Genomic DNA, 13,334 nt, shown 5'->3' with positions numbered 1-13,334 from the left:
CTGAATCAGGATTCAGCACTCTCTTTACTGTGACACCTACGTGCCTCTAATGATAAGGCATAAGTGTCATATGATGTCACTTCTTATTATCATTGTCTTGTGTCCCTCCCAATACTAAGTATGGAACTTTTCAAGAGTTTAACTGATTCCTCTTTGACCAAGTAGGCTAATGTTTGATCAAGAAAGCTGATTGCCTCTGACTGATATCCTCCAATGTCATGTTACAGTCCTTTGTGAGTTAGGTAGACTTAGCTGGGCACCTGATGTTCTTGTTCAGTGTTTTACAATTTGTCACCTTAGTGACTTCTCCAAAGTACACTCTAGTTTCAGATCTTACCTTTGAATTTCCCATTGCCTCTCCTAGCACAAGTTGCAGGGCCATTTGGGGGCATCTTCTACATTGGTTTAGAAGCCCATGTGTAGAGAGTCTGCACACCTTGGGAAGGCTGTGGCTCTAAAGAAAAGCAACATTTACTTTTTTTAGGACTCCTAGGAACCATTCTTTCTTTAAGGTTATAGGTGGATTCCTAGTCCCTCTGTGGCTTCCATAAAGCAAATGATTACATCTGTGAAAATGCTTGCTGTTGGCAACCAAGGAAGTGATTAGAGGCAAAGCCGGAACCTGAGAGTGCTCTAGGATAGTCACAGGTGTGTTAATCTCTCCCTCTCTCTGAGTTGTGTCATATTCTCTGTAGCATATTTAGTGGCCACAAAATCTAAGGTGCCTCTTCTGTCTAATTAGATTGTGGCCTGGAAGACTGACCACAGGCTGCTCTAATAATCCTCATCTTCAAGATTTAGCATTTGGGTTTAAGTATTTAGAAGGGAATTCTTTTAATCTTAAAAAGTGAGAAGAAAAGAGATCATGGGGCATCATAATGAGTCCTCTGTAAGTTTGAAAGACAGTTGTAATGATGCTTTTTACTCAAAAGGTTTCTCAGATGTGGTTCAGAAAGATGAGTTTGTATTACCAACTTCCCTACAAGCACAAGCTCTGTTCAGACTCTTAGGTTAACTTGTATGTTTGAACTCTTAACTGTTTCTTTCCAAGCTGCGCTCTTCTAAAGGCAAAAGAACTCACTTAAATCATAGTCCTGTGGCTGGAATAATGTAGACATGTAGTAGCTGAGACATGCAGGGCCACTTCCAGATCTCTTACCAAGTGTTCACATGAAGGTTCTCCTCCCACACCAATTAAAGACAGTGACAGCAGCAGCAGCATTATCTGTGTTATGAGCCACAAGTGAGGTAGACCTCCCAAGCTGGTTCTCTATATCACAGCTTTTGTGTCAATGCATTAGATTTTCAGAAAAAGGATTTGGGGTAAGAGGTAGCAGAGTCTGCTATGTCTAAATTATAGCAAGGTTTGAAGAGATTACCTGTGGGAGAAAAGGATGAGAAGGAAGCTGGTATGGTTCTCAATTCTCCAAGCTCTCTGAGTGGTTCATTCAGAATCTGGAAAAGAAAAAAAAGGATATGATTGATGCTGGGTATATTATAAAGGTTACAATATCCCCATAGCCAGAAGATTCTAAATAGAAACCCTCAGCTACTGAAGAATGGTTGTGATAAACTATTTTTGGTGGTTTGAAAATGTCTGCTTCTGCAGAGTGGATAGAGAACTGACTTGTAAGTCAGAATAACTGATTTCAAATTATACCTCTGAGGCATACTGGCTGTGTGACCTTGGCTACATCACAAAATCTCTTAAGAGCCCCAAGCAGCTCTCTTATACTGTAAATTGCAGAGCAGATACCAGTCTACATCAGGAGAGATAATTTCTTCATGAGCCTAATGGAAGAGAAAAGGAAAAGGAAAAGGGAAGGGAAGGGAAGAGGAAGGAAAGGGAAAAGGAAGAAGAGGAGAAGGGGAGGGAAAGAAGAAGGGAAAGGAGGGGGAAGAAGAAAGAAAAGGAAGAGGAAAAAGTGAAGGGGAAAGGGAAGAAAAAGAAAAGTTGCCCCTTTTAACCACTATTAAAACAGAGGTAATTTAGGGCTATAACTGACCGAAAGGATGTAGTTTAGCCTATTTCCTAGCTTCCCACCAATACCATACATGAAACATCATAGTAGGCTTCACATACTGCTTTCACTTTTTTTTATTTCTCACGGTATTTTTCCCTTTTGTTCTGATTTTTCTTTCACAACATGACTAATAAGAAAATGTATTTTAAATGACTTATATGTAAGACCAATATCTGCTTACTGTCTTGGGGAGGAGAGGGGAAGGAAGGAAAAAAGAAAAAAATGAAACTCAAAATCTTACCAAAAAAAATGGATGTTGAAAATTATCCTTACATGTAATTGAAAAATAAAATAAAATACTATTAAATGAAAGAAAGAAAAAAATAAAGAAAACTTTAGCCAGGAATGGCAAGTAAAAAAAATAGCTTATTTAGAATCTTAATGAAAATATTCTTAAACTTCAGAGACAAAAGAAGCCAGAACAAAGTATAGACTCTATACCTGTAGGGTCTGGATAAAAAAATGATTAGTCATAATTGACTTAAAACATTTAGGACAGATTTAAGCAGTGGCAAGAGCAGAAGTGTGGCTAGGTATGGAAGAAAGCCTTTACTCCATACCCAAAAGGTGTTTGAGGAGTTCTTAATAGACAATGTGACAATAAGGTTTACAAATAAATTGAGATCTAGTATGACTCAGTTATTTTCAATCATATCTGCCTCTACATAACTCCAGTTGAGTTTTTCTCGGCAAAGATAGTGGAGTGGTTTGCCATTTCCTTTTGCAGGTCACTTTATAGATGAGGAAACTGAGGTGAATAGGGTTATGTGACTTACCAGGATTACACTGCTAGTAAGCATCTTAGGTCATATTTGAATTCAATTTGAATTTGAATTGCCTCCAGCACTTTATCCACTGTACCACCTTGCTACTCTCTGATATGACTACTCTTTATGCATCTTAAAAAAGTTCTCCCCTTCAAAACTGTCAGCTAGAAGCCTTCAAACTCATTCCAACAAGTTTGCCACCATCGGAAAAATATTTGGGAATTGCTCAAATATAGCTCCTCTTTGGGAACCTTCAGAGTCTATTACGTACTTCTGAAAATTCTCAGGGATGGGAAATTTTCTTTCATTGAAAGTGTATTTGTCCAAAGCAATCTCCATAGACTTTGGACAGAAAATACCATCTGTATTCAAAAAAAGAATGAAGGATACTGAATGCAAATCAACACATGCTATGTTCACTTCTTTTTTCTGTTTTTTTTTTTTTATCTCTTCCATGGTTTTTCCCTTTCACTCTGATTTTACTCTCCCAACATAATTCATAAAACTATGCATATTAAAAATAAATAAACTAAAAAACAAAAGAAAGCTTATTTGATTTCAAAAGAGCCAACAGTCATTTGGAGCCACATCTGTTGAACAAGTTGTATAAGAAATTATTATACTCTTTAGGGAGCCAATATTATGTGAGATTATAAAATGGTAAAACTAAAATTCTTATGGAACTCCTATACAGGCTGCAAAAATAATTACCAGGAGAGGAGTTCCAAAACTACTTGAGCATTGGTTGAATCATTCTCAAAAGTGACTGCTCTGAAGAGGACAACATTTATTTGGATGTATATATGCTGGATTGTTTGTTCGCACAAGGAAAAAACATGTTGGATAGGCAATATATTGAAAGGATTCATCTATGTATATGTGTAGTAGTAATAGTAGTAATGTTTCATGGATTACATTTAAATTGTATCATGTTGTCCATCTTCAATGTCTGTCTTGCACACATACACACACACATACATACATACATACATATATATGCATATTTGTCAATGGTGTGTATGCATACACATATATATGTGTGTGTGCTTGGACAAACACTAAAAATGGACAATAACCTGAGTCCAGAGGTCAATGGCAAGAAAAGAGAGGACTGGATTGCATTTGGAAAAATGCTGCATAATTTCCATGACTTCAAACTTCTCGATGAGAAGAACCCCTATCTTTTTAATATCAATCTTCTTTGGATGATGTAATTTGGCTATAAGTCATGAAATACCAAGTTAGTTGAAGAATCAAAGTTATGGACAACCCAAAGGGGAATGGAAAGAAACATGGTAGGTTCAAATAAATTGCAGCATTTCGCAAACTTTGAACTGGGTGTAAGTAGTGTAAAAGATATCCAGTAGATGAACAGTAAGAGATGGAAGTGGGCCAGCTATGCAGCAAAAGTGAGAAATAACTGATGAACAGCCCAAGCCTGCATTGACACCCATGTAATGTCAAAAGACCTAAAGGAAAAGTCATTGGTCCAATGAATGAGTGTCCCCATGGAATATTTATGGAAAGACTTGTACAATAATGGGCTGTGATAAGAAGGAGTAGTTGGGTTGCCACCTGCACCACTGGAGGGAATACCCAATTTATGAATTCAGATATCCACAGAAGAATAAAATACCAAAGTAGAAAGTGTGTATTTTTGCTGTGGATTCATGACTTGGTCAGACTTCAGAGATTATCATAACCCTCCTCCATGTCCCCCATCTCTCACTATTACTTGTCAGCAATTCTCTTAGTCTCTGAGCTGCTCCTCTTATTTCATTTTTTAAACCATTAAGCTTAATGTCCTTGCACTTGGTGAAAGGTCCCTTATTCTGCTGAGATAGAGAGCCGGACATGGCTAATCTCAATTCTATCAAGTCAGATTCAGATTCGTTGTAAACACGGATGGTCTTGGCTCAGCCTTATGACTTGGCTCAAGCTCTATCCTTTATACAGAGTGACAAATCTCTTTCCTGTCAGGCTACAAGCTCTTCTTAGACCTGCACACATTCATCCCTCCCAGTTCCTCACTCCTTCAAGGGGGAAGAAGTATTAAGGAAACATCAGAATTACTTTCATCTTCACTCCCAAATTCTTATCACTGATTATCTCCCCCTCCTACATGATTTGGAATAGAAGCAGCAATTTGCCAGATACCATGGACTTTCCCAACCCCCACCCAAGCCTGCCTCTCAGCCTGAAGCTGGTATATCCAAAGACTGAAAATAATAAGATGAGGGAAAAAATGCAGGCTGGGGAATAGTCTCGTTCGCTAGATTAGCAGTTTGTTGAACAATAGTGCCCAAAGAATGTTGATTAATGGATCGATGTCAGCATAGACAAAGTTATCTAGTGGTATGTCAAAGAGCTCTGTCCTTGGCCCTGTCCTATCCAATATTTTTATCAATGACTTGGATGAAGACATAGATGGCAAGCTTATCAAATTTGCAGATGACACAAAGTCGAGTGGAATCGCTAATACAATAGCTGACCCAATCAAACTTCAAATTTATCTCAACCATCTGGAATAATAGAACAAAGCCAGCAAGATTAAGTTCAGCAGGGACAAAGGTAAATCCTGCATTTAGGTTCAACAAATCAATGGCACACGTCCAGAACAGAGGAAACCTGGCTTGAAAGCAATTCATGTGAAAAATACCTGAAGGCTTTAGTGGACCAAAACAATAGGAGCCAGCAGTATGATGAGGCTGCTGAAAAAGCTAAAACAACCTTAGTTAATAATTAGTAGAATTCTGTGTGTGAATCACCATGTCATATCCTACCTGGGATAAGGCTAGTAATTCAATGGAAAATGCATAAGGTCTAAAGCAGAAATCAGACAAGAATACACTAAGAGGTCAGGTAGAGTTAGTACCAAGATTTCTTCAGGATACCAGAATCTAAGAAGTTGACACAAGTTGGCGATTGAGAGGACATTGATTTGGACTGAGAGATTGGTATCAGATCAGTAGGCAGGATACTAGGGAGGTACTTGGCTGATTGAACCTGGCTACCAAAGCTCTAGTCTTTTACAATGGTTACTTCCACTACCTAAATTGGCATGTGGGCCATAAGTCACATCCATTGTGCTTTCTCCTGACTTAACTGTACCATTAAGATCATAGAGAAATACATAGCAAAGGTAATAATAGCAACTTAGACTTCAATTATGAGACCACTCTTGAGTATAATTCTCAGTTCTGGGTACCACATTTTAAAGGGGCTATCAAGGAAGTGTAACATATCCAAAAATCATGATCAGAACAAAGAAGAAAATGGAAATAATGTTACATGAAAACTAGTTAAGGATATTTAGCCTAAAGAAGAAGAGGTCTTAGAGGCCACAAACACTGCCTTTAGATATTTTAATATCATTCACATAAAAGTGGAAGTAGATTTGTTCCATGTTAAAAATCATATAAACCTGGAATGTTAGAATGAGAGAAGCCTTAGAGAAAAATGAATAAGAACGAAAGCACAAACAATCACAATGAGAACTTAGAAGGGAATTTTAAAATACAATGGCTATTTAGGTGTTGAAATTAATTCATTTTATTGTAAATACTTAACTAAGCAAGTTCCATTCATTTTATTGATGTTTAATAGCTATAAATAAAACTTTTTTTTAAATAGAAGACACCTTGGCAGTTATCTAGTCCAGGTCTAAGATCTTCTGAAACTAGAATAGTAACAAGTCATCTAACTCTTGATAACACAATGTTAACAGATAACATAAAACATGACTATTACTTTGTGACTCCCACAATCTTTTTGCTGCCCCTTAATAATTCAAACAATTATATTCTTTATTTCTTTCCCTTCCTTTTTTCTCCCATCACACTTTGCCTATGTTGTAGCCCATTGCCAATTACCAAGGAAGGGTCATCAGAGAATTCTGTCTTGTTGGATGGCAATAGACAGTGAGAGATTTGGCAAGAAAAGCTAATCCCTACTAGTGTGGAAGTTAATGAAGAGCAGCATAAAAAATTGAGCAGAAAACCAGACAAGGAGTCAAAAGACCTGAGTTCTAGTGCTGACTTTCCAATAACCAGTTTGTGATCTTAGATAAGTTCTATCAGCTTCGCACCAAACTGTAATCAACACTTGTGCAGAGCCTCCTGAGATTACAAAGTTTAGATAAAACATGGCATCTGTGTTTTACTTCTTTGTATGTAACTTCTAACATTCTAAGGTTCTAAAGTATTTATGTCTATTCCAGGTAACATCATGCTTTACCCCAATTAAAGGACTTTGTAAAAAGACTTGTGCCTCAGTTTCATTTCTATAAAGCAAGGGTAATGATGCTTACACTACCTCATAGAATTGCCTTCAGGGTCAAATGAGAAAACATATAAAATACTTTATAAGCCATAAAGTCCTATGGAAGATCAGCTATTACTTTATTAATAATAACTAATAATTAGTATTCTTAATAATAAGAAATATACGTTTGAAGACTATAAAATACTATACAAACATTAGGTTTCTATTAGTATTAAAAATGTGAAAAAAATCCACAACTTTGTGAATAAGTAATAATATATCCCTTACATTTTTAATATCATTCCCTCATGCTCAAAGATATTTTTCTCATTAAGTCCTTGCAACAACCCACCAAATTATTAATTCCATGTGCTACAGAGTTTGTTAGAAAAATGTGAGTTTTAAGGGGTGACTCTAAAGGTGAAAATGTCAAGTCCCTCTGGCAGGCAAGTAGGAAAGAGACTTTTGCTCAGGGGATGCTTTTGGCATCCCTTAAATCATACCAAAACAAACAGTCACCCATTCTGTTTTTGCATAAGGTTGGCCCTGCTCTATATAAACCCTGGCTAAAAAGTAAGTAATAAATCCACACACAGACCCATGTGTATACCTACCACATAGGCACTAGCAGCCAAGTGTTATTTTGAAAGAAATTGCCTTCAGACTATGACAGCTATGACATGGCCCATCATAAGTTATGTTGAGGCAAGTTGATGCAATCACTAGAGCAGAGGTGTCAAATACACCAGCAGAACACTTCTGAGTGCCAGGGGAATAAGATTAAAATGTGTATAATAAAACAAATAAAAAGACAATAGAATAGTTATAAAATGTTAATATGTAAATTTCTAAGTCAACATGTACCCCATAAAAGTATAGTTTAGAGATGCCATTCTATCTGAGTCTGATACCACTGGCTACAGTAGTGGACTTTGGAGTCAGGAAGATGTTCAAATCCTTCCTCAGATTCAGTAGCTATTCACTCACTAGCAATTCACTTAATCTCTCTAAATCTCAGATTCCTCATCTGTTAAAAAATAAAAAAGAAAAAGAAAAGGGGAAAAAAAGGAAAAACAGGGGGGATTAGATTTGATTACTTCTAAAGTCCCCTCTATATCTAAATATATGACCTTATATGGCAAAAAAAAAAAAACTGAAAATTGAATGGATGCTCATCAATTGGGGAATGGCTGAACAAATTGTGGTATATTAATGTAGTTGAATACTATTGTTCTATAAGAAATAATGAGCAGACAGATTTCAGAAAAACCAGGAAAACTTACATGAACTGATACTGAGTGAAATGAATAGCACCAGGAAAACATTATACACAGTAAAACCAGCATTTATATCTAGATGATCAACTTTGATAATCTTAGCTCTTCTCAGCAATACAATGATCTAAGACAATTCCAAAAGATTCATGATAGAAAATGCTATCCATAATCAGAGAAACAACTATGGCATCTGAATGCAGATTGAAGCATAATATTTTCCCTTTTTTTCTTTCTTGTGGTTTTCCCTTTTGTTCTGATTCTTTTTTCATAACATGACTAATGTGGAAATATGCTTTAAGTGATTGTATATGTATATTCTATATCAAATTGCTTACCTCTTAGGGAGGGGGGGATAGGAGAGAAGGGAGAGAAAAAATGAAAATTAAAATCTTATAAAAGTAAATGTTAAAAAAACTATTTTATATACATTGGAAAAATGTTATCAAGTGAGAGAAAATAAAAGAAAATATATGACTCCATAAGTCTAATAATAATAATAATAATAAAACAAAAGTCCCATATTCCATCCATACTAAAGAACTGATCTTCAGGATATGAATTTTACTAATACACTGATAATCCCAATGATTTGCAAAGTCCAAGAGCTGCTAAGGGCACTGAAAAAATAAGCAACAGGAACTATAGTGATAAAACTGACATGTGCAGGGCAAAATATGCACTCAAGCCTTCCCAACTTTAAGGAATAGTCCTCCATCTCTCATGCTACCACTGCCTCTTGGAGGATAATAGGATGCAGAAATAAGCAAGTCCCTTCCATCCCAAATCTACGATCCTACAATCTTGTGAGTGAGTTGCTTAAAGGAATAATGTTAAAATTTAAAACTCCTGGTACATAAAAATAAAAGTTTATAGGAATCTCTCCAATGTATATGTATGTCTGTATGTGTGGTCCTTTAGAATTCATTAAGTACTTTCATATAATTTATCTTTCTGGATTACCACAAAAGTTCAACAACAGAGCATAAAGCATCCATTTTCTGGGAAGGAAGATAGATGAGATAACAAAGAAAAGAATTTAAAATTTTGACCAAGATCCTACAGCTAAAAGGGAAACTGTCGGATCTTAAACCCATAGACTTAGTACTAAAAGTGTCTTTAGTACTCTTTAAGTTCAACCTCCTCATTTTACAGATGAGGAAACAGAGGCAGAAAGGTTAGGTGACCTGCCCAAGATCACACAGATAACAAGTAACTGAGTTGGCATTTGAGCCCCACTCCTTAGGCTCTAAATCCAAGAAGGAAGTCTATAGTGCAATCTACAAGTGACTCCCATTAGCTCTGGTTTAACATTTTTATCTGTGACTTAGATGAAAATAGAGGTGGCAGACATCAAATCTCAGATGAAACACTGTTGAGGGAGAGAATTAATAATCTGTCTAGAAGAAAAAAGATCTTAGAAAGATAATCCAAAGGTGATAATGAAATTCAATAAAAATTTGTCCTTGGATTTAAAATAACAACAGCATACATGTAGGATAAGGGAGCAATAGGAACATAATAAATAGGTTTTTTGGAGGGGAGGGGAGAAACTATGAGCTTTGGTATAAAAGCTCAATATGAATCAACAAAATGTGATATGTTAATCAAATAACAATGATATCTTGATTTTATATAAAACTTTAAAGTTTTTAAAACACTTTACATGTGATATTTCATTTGATCTTCATAATAACCCTGTGAAGTGGTGCCATTATTATACTAATTTTACATTTTAGAAAATTGAAGCTGAAGGAGATTAAGCAATTTGGTCAGGGATGGTACTGATGTCTTCAAATATTTAAAGAGTTATCAAGTGAGAGATTAGCTCTTTTTTTCTTTAGCCCCAGAAGGCAAACTCAAGACCAGTAAGAGGAGGTTACAGGGAACTCAGGCTGGCTTCACCTTTCTAACAATTAGAACCATCAAAAAATAAAATAAAATAGATTTCCATGGATTAAACTAATATACACTGGAGGTTTTAAATAGAGGCTAGTGACCATTTCTTGATCCAGGTTCAATGCTTATTTCAAGTGACTTTTGTTTGCTATTAAGCAAAACAATTAATGGAGTAAAAAATCAGCCAAACAAACCATCTCCAGGCATATATTCATTCAATCAATCAATCAATCAAGAAACGTTTACTAAATACTGAAAATGTGCCAGGTACTATACTAGGCAGTATGGAAACAAAGACAGAAAAGATACAGTCCCTGCCCTCACAGAGCTTACATTCTATCAAGGGAATCAACACTCACATATTAATAATTACAAAATTCATACCAAAACACAAAGACATATAAGATTTCGTTTTTGTCCTCAAGAAGTCACTATCTACTTAAAGGAGGGAAAGGGACCCACATGTGTAAAAATATTTATGGCAGCCTTTTTGTAGTGGCTAAAAACTGGAAACTGAACGGACACCTATCAGTTGGAGAATGGCAGAATAAGTTATGGTATATGAATATTATGGAATATTATTGTTCTATGAGAAATGATGAACAGGATGATTTCAGAAAGGCCTGGAGAGACTTGAACTGATGCTGAGTGAAATGAGCAGAACCAGGAAAACATTATATATGGCAACAAGACTATACAATGATCAATTTTGCTGGAAATGGCTCTCTTCAACAAGGTGATTCAAACCAGTTCCAATTGTTCAGTAATGAAGAGAGCCATTTACACCCAGAGAGAGGACTGTGGGAACTGATTGTGAAACACAACATAGCATTTTCACTCTCTTTGTTATTGTTTGCTTGCATTTTTGTTTTCCTTCTCAGGTTTTTTTTTTCTTTCTAGATCCGATTTTTCTTGTGCAACAAGATAACGATATAAATATGTATACATATATTGGATTTAACATATATTTTAACATATTTAACATGTATTGGACTACCTGCCATCTGGAGAGGGGAAGGAGGGGAAAATTTGGAACAAAAGGTTTTGCAAGGGTCAAGTTGAAAAAATTAATCATGCATATGTTTTGTAAAAAAAAAAAAAAGCTATAAATGGCATACATACAAGAAATAATCATCCAACATAAGAAAAAACACAATTGATGGAATAGAAACTAATGCCTGTCAGGCATTGAGAAGACAAAGATCAGTGATGGTCTGGCCAACACTACTAAAAGACTAATTTTGAATAATATATTTATTGTATTTGGTGGAAGAATGTACAAAATTAAGAAATAATCAATGTTCTTTTTTCAAAAGCTGATTGTCATAGTTCATATATCATACCCAGAGATGTGGGTTTTGGAACAGCTAGCTCCCAAAGCAAAGAAGTCTATCAGAAGAATTAAAGGGGGAGAGATCTGTATACATAAAAAATGATCAGCCTCTCCATGTTGTTTTTCTGTCACTTTGATTCAGGAGTTTAAATTTTAAGAAGTATCATAGTGGGAGATCTGAGGGAAAGGGAATGGTTGAAAAGAGAGAAGCTACTCTAATTGGGTGATTCACAATATTTGCTAGTAGGATAAAAAGCAGGATTGTCAGAGAGTAAACTTATCCCTCACCCCCACCCCCAAAAGTGATGTAGCTTTTCCAGGAATGTCTAAATAGAGAAAAAGAGAAAATTATTTTTTTCTCACTATTCCTAACTCAAGTGGTTTAACGCCTACAAGGACATTTCTTGCTGCTTCTCATTCCTGGTTGGATGCCAAAAGCCTCTTTTCTCACCAGAGTGATATATGGTAAAAGCACTGGATGAGGAGTCAAAATATCTGGATTTTTTTAGTCCCCTCTATTAATTGGCTAGGTAATCTTGACTAATCATCTAACTCCTTTGAGCCTCCTCTCTAGAGAAGCAGATTGGTATAATAGATAAAGAACCCACCGGAAAGATAGGTTTCAAATCTTACCACTGAATCACATGACTTAGCAAATCAACTAATTAGTTGAAAACTGAACCCATGAAACTCTAACACCATCAAGCTGTGGTTACTAATCTACATCAACAGAAACCGTTTCCTAATCAGGTATTCAGGTAGAGTACAAAAAGACCTCAGAAGTCAAATGTTCCAACTTAATTTATTTTATAATAAAGAAACTGAAACTCAGGGAAGTGAACTAATTTACTTAAAGTCTGATAGATGAGGCAGGTTTTGTCAGAAGTAAGATTTGAACCCAGATCTTCTTCCCTCCAAAGTCAAAGTTCTTTCTTTTACAGCACACTGATTTTCCCTATAAGGATATCTAGACAAGATTTGGGGAGGAGAAGGGGGAAGCACTTTCCCTACTTACCTCATTGGGTTGTCATGGGAATCCAATAAGAAAAGGGATACGAAGGTGCTTTCATTATCTGATCCTAAATGATTGCTGTTGGCACTTTGGGTTCACTTGAGGAAAGGTCAATATTGAAATCCAAGATTCTAGGGTGACTAAAATAGCCATGAGATCTTCTAAGCTTAAATGGCTTCTGTTGGCGCTCTGGGTTCTTGGGTAGCAATAGATCAGGATTACAAGTTGAATGTGGATTTCTCATTGGGTGACTAGCCATTATCAGGTAAGAATTAGCAAGAGACCAGGGATTTATGGAGGAAAGGCAAGAGTTAAAAAGCATTCCATGGGAGTAAGATAGATGCAGTAAATCAGGAAGCCAGGTGGGGCAGTCACAGATAAAGGGATGGATAAATAAATGTCAGAGGTCAGTAAAAAAAATTCAAAGGTCAGACAGATGGGTAACAATTCAAAGCATCAGTCATCAAAGTACCATGGTGAATGGTCCTTCTGTAAAAATAATAATAATAGCTAGCATTTGTATAGCACTTTACAAATTTACAATGCATCGTACCAATATTATCTCATTTGATCCACAAAGTGTCAGGGCATAGAAGCTATTACTACTCCCATATTACAGATGAGAAAACTGAGGTAGACAGAGGTTAAATGATTTATTTCAAGATCATAGAGCCAGTGTCTGCGCCTGGATTTGAACTAAGGTGGCTTAGTGAATAGAGCACTGGACCTGGAGTCAGGAAAACCTGAGTTCAAATTTGATTT

General features: G+C 36.0%; 1 long non-coding RNA gene across 3 annotated transcripts in view; it reads right to left on the bottom strand.

Annotated features, from left to right (window-relative positions):
* LOC141557540 (uncharacterized) overlaps positions 1-13,334 on the bottom strand; it is a 95,372-nt gene that overhangs the window by 6,525 nt on the left and 75,513 nt on the right. For all 3 annotated transcript variants that reach the window (XR_012486820.1, XR_012486821.1, XR_012486822.1), the window contains 2 exons: positions 1,380-1,455; positions 338-454 (listed from right to left, as the gene is read on the bottom strand). This is a non-coding gene — a long non-coding RNA (uncharacterized LOC141557540). The remainder of the gene's footprint in view (positions 1-337; positions 455-1,379; positions 1,456-13,334) is intronic.

This window comes from Sminthopsis crassicaudata, chromosome 2 (assembly GCF_048593235.1).
Source record: "Sminthopsis crassicaudata isolate SCR6 chromosome 2, ASM4859323v1, whole genome shotgun sequence".
Taxonomy (NCBI): Eukaryota; Metazoa; Chordata; class Mammalia; order Dasyuromorphia; family Dasyuridae; genus Sminthopsis; species Sminthopsis crassicaudata.
The sequence above is the reverse complement of the archived record's forward strand: the minus strand, read 5'-3'. Positions and strand labels throughout refer to the sequence as shown.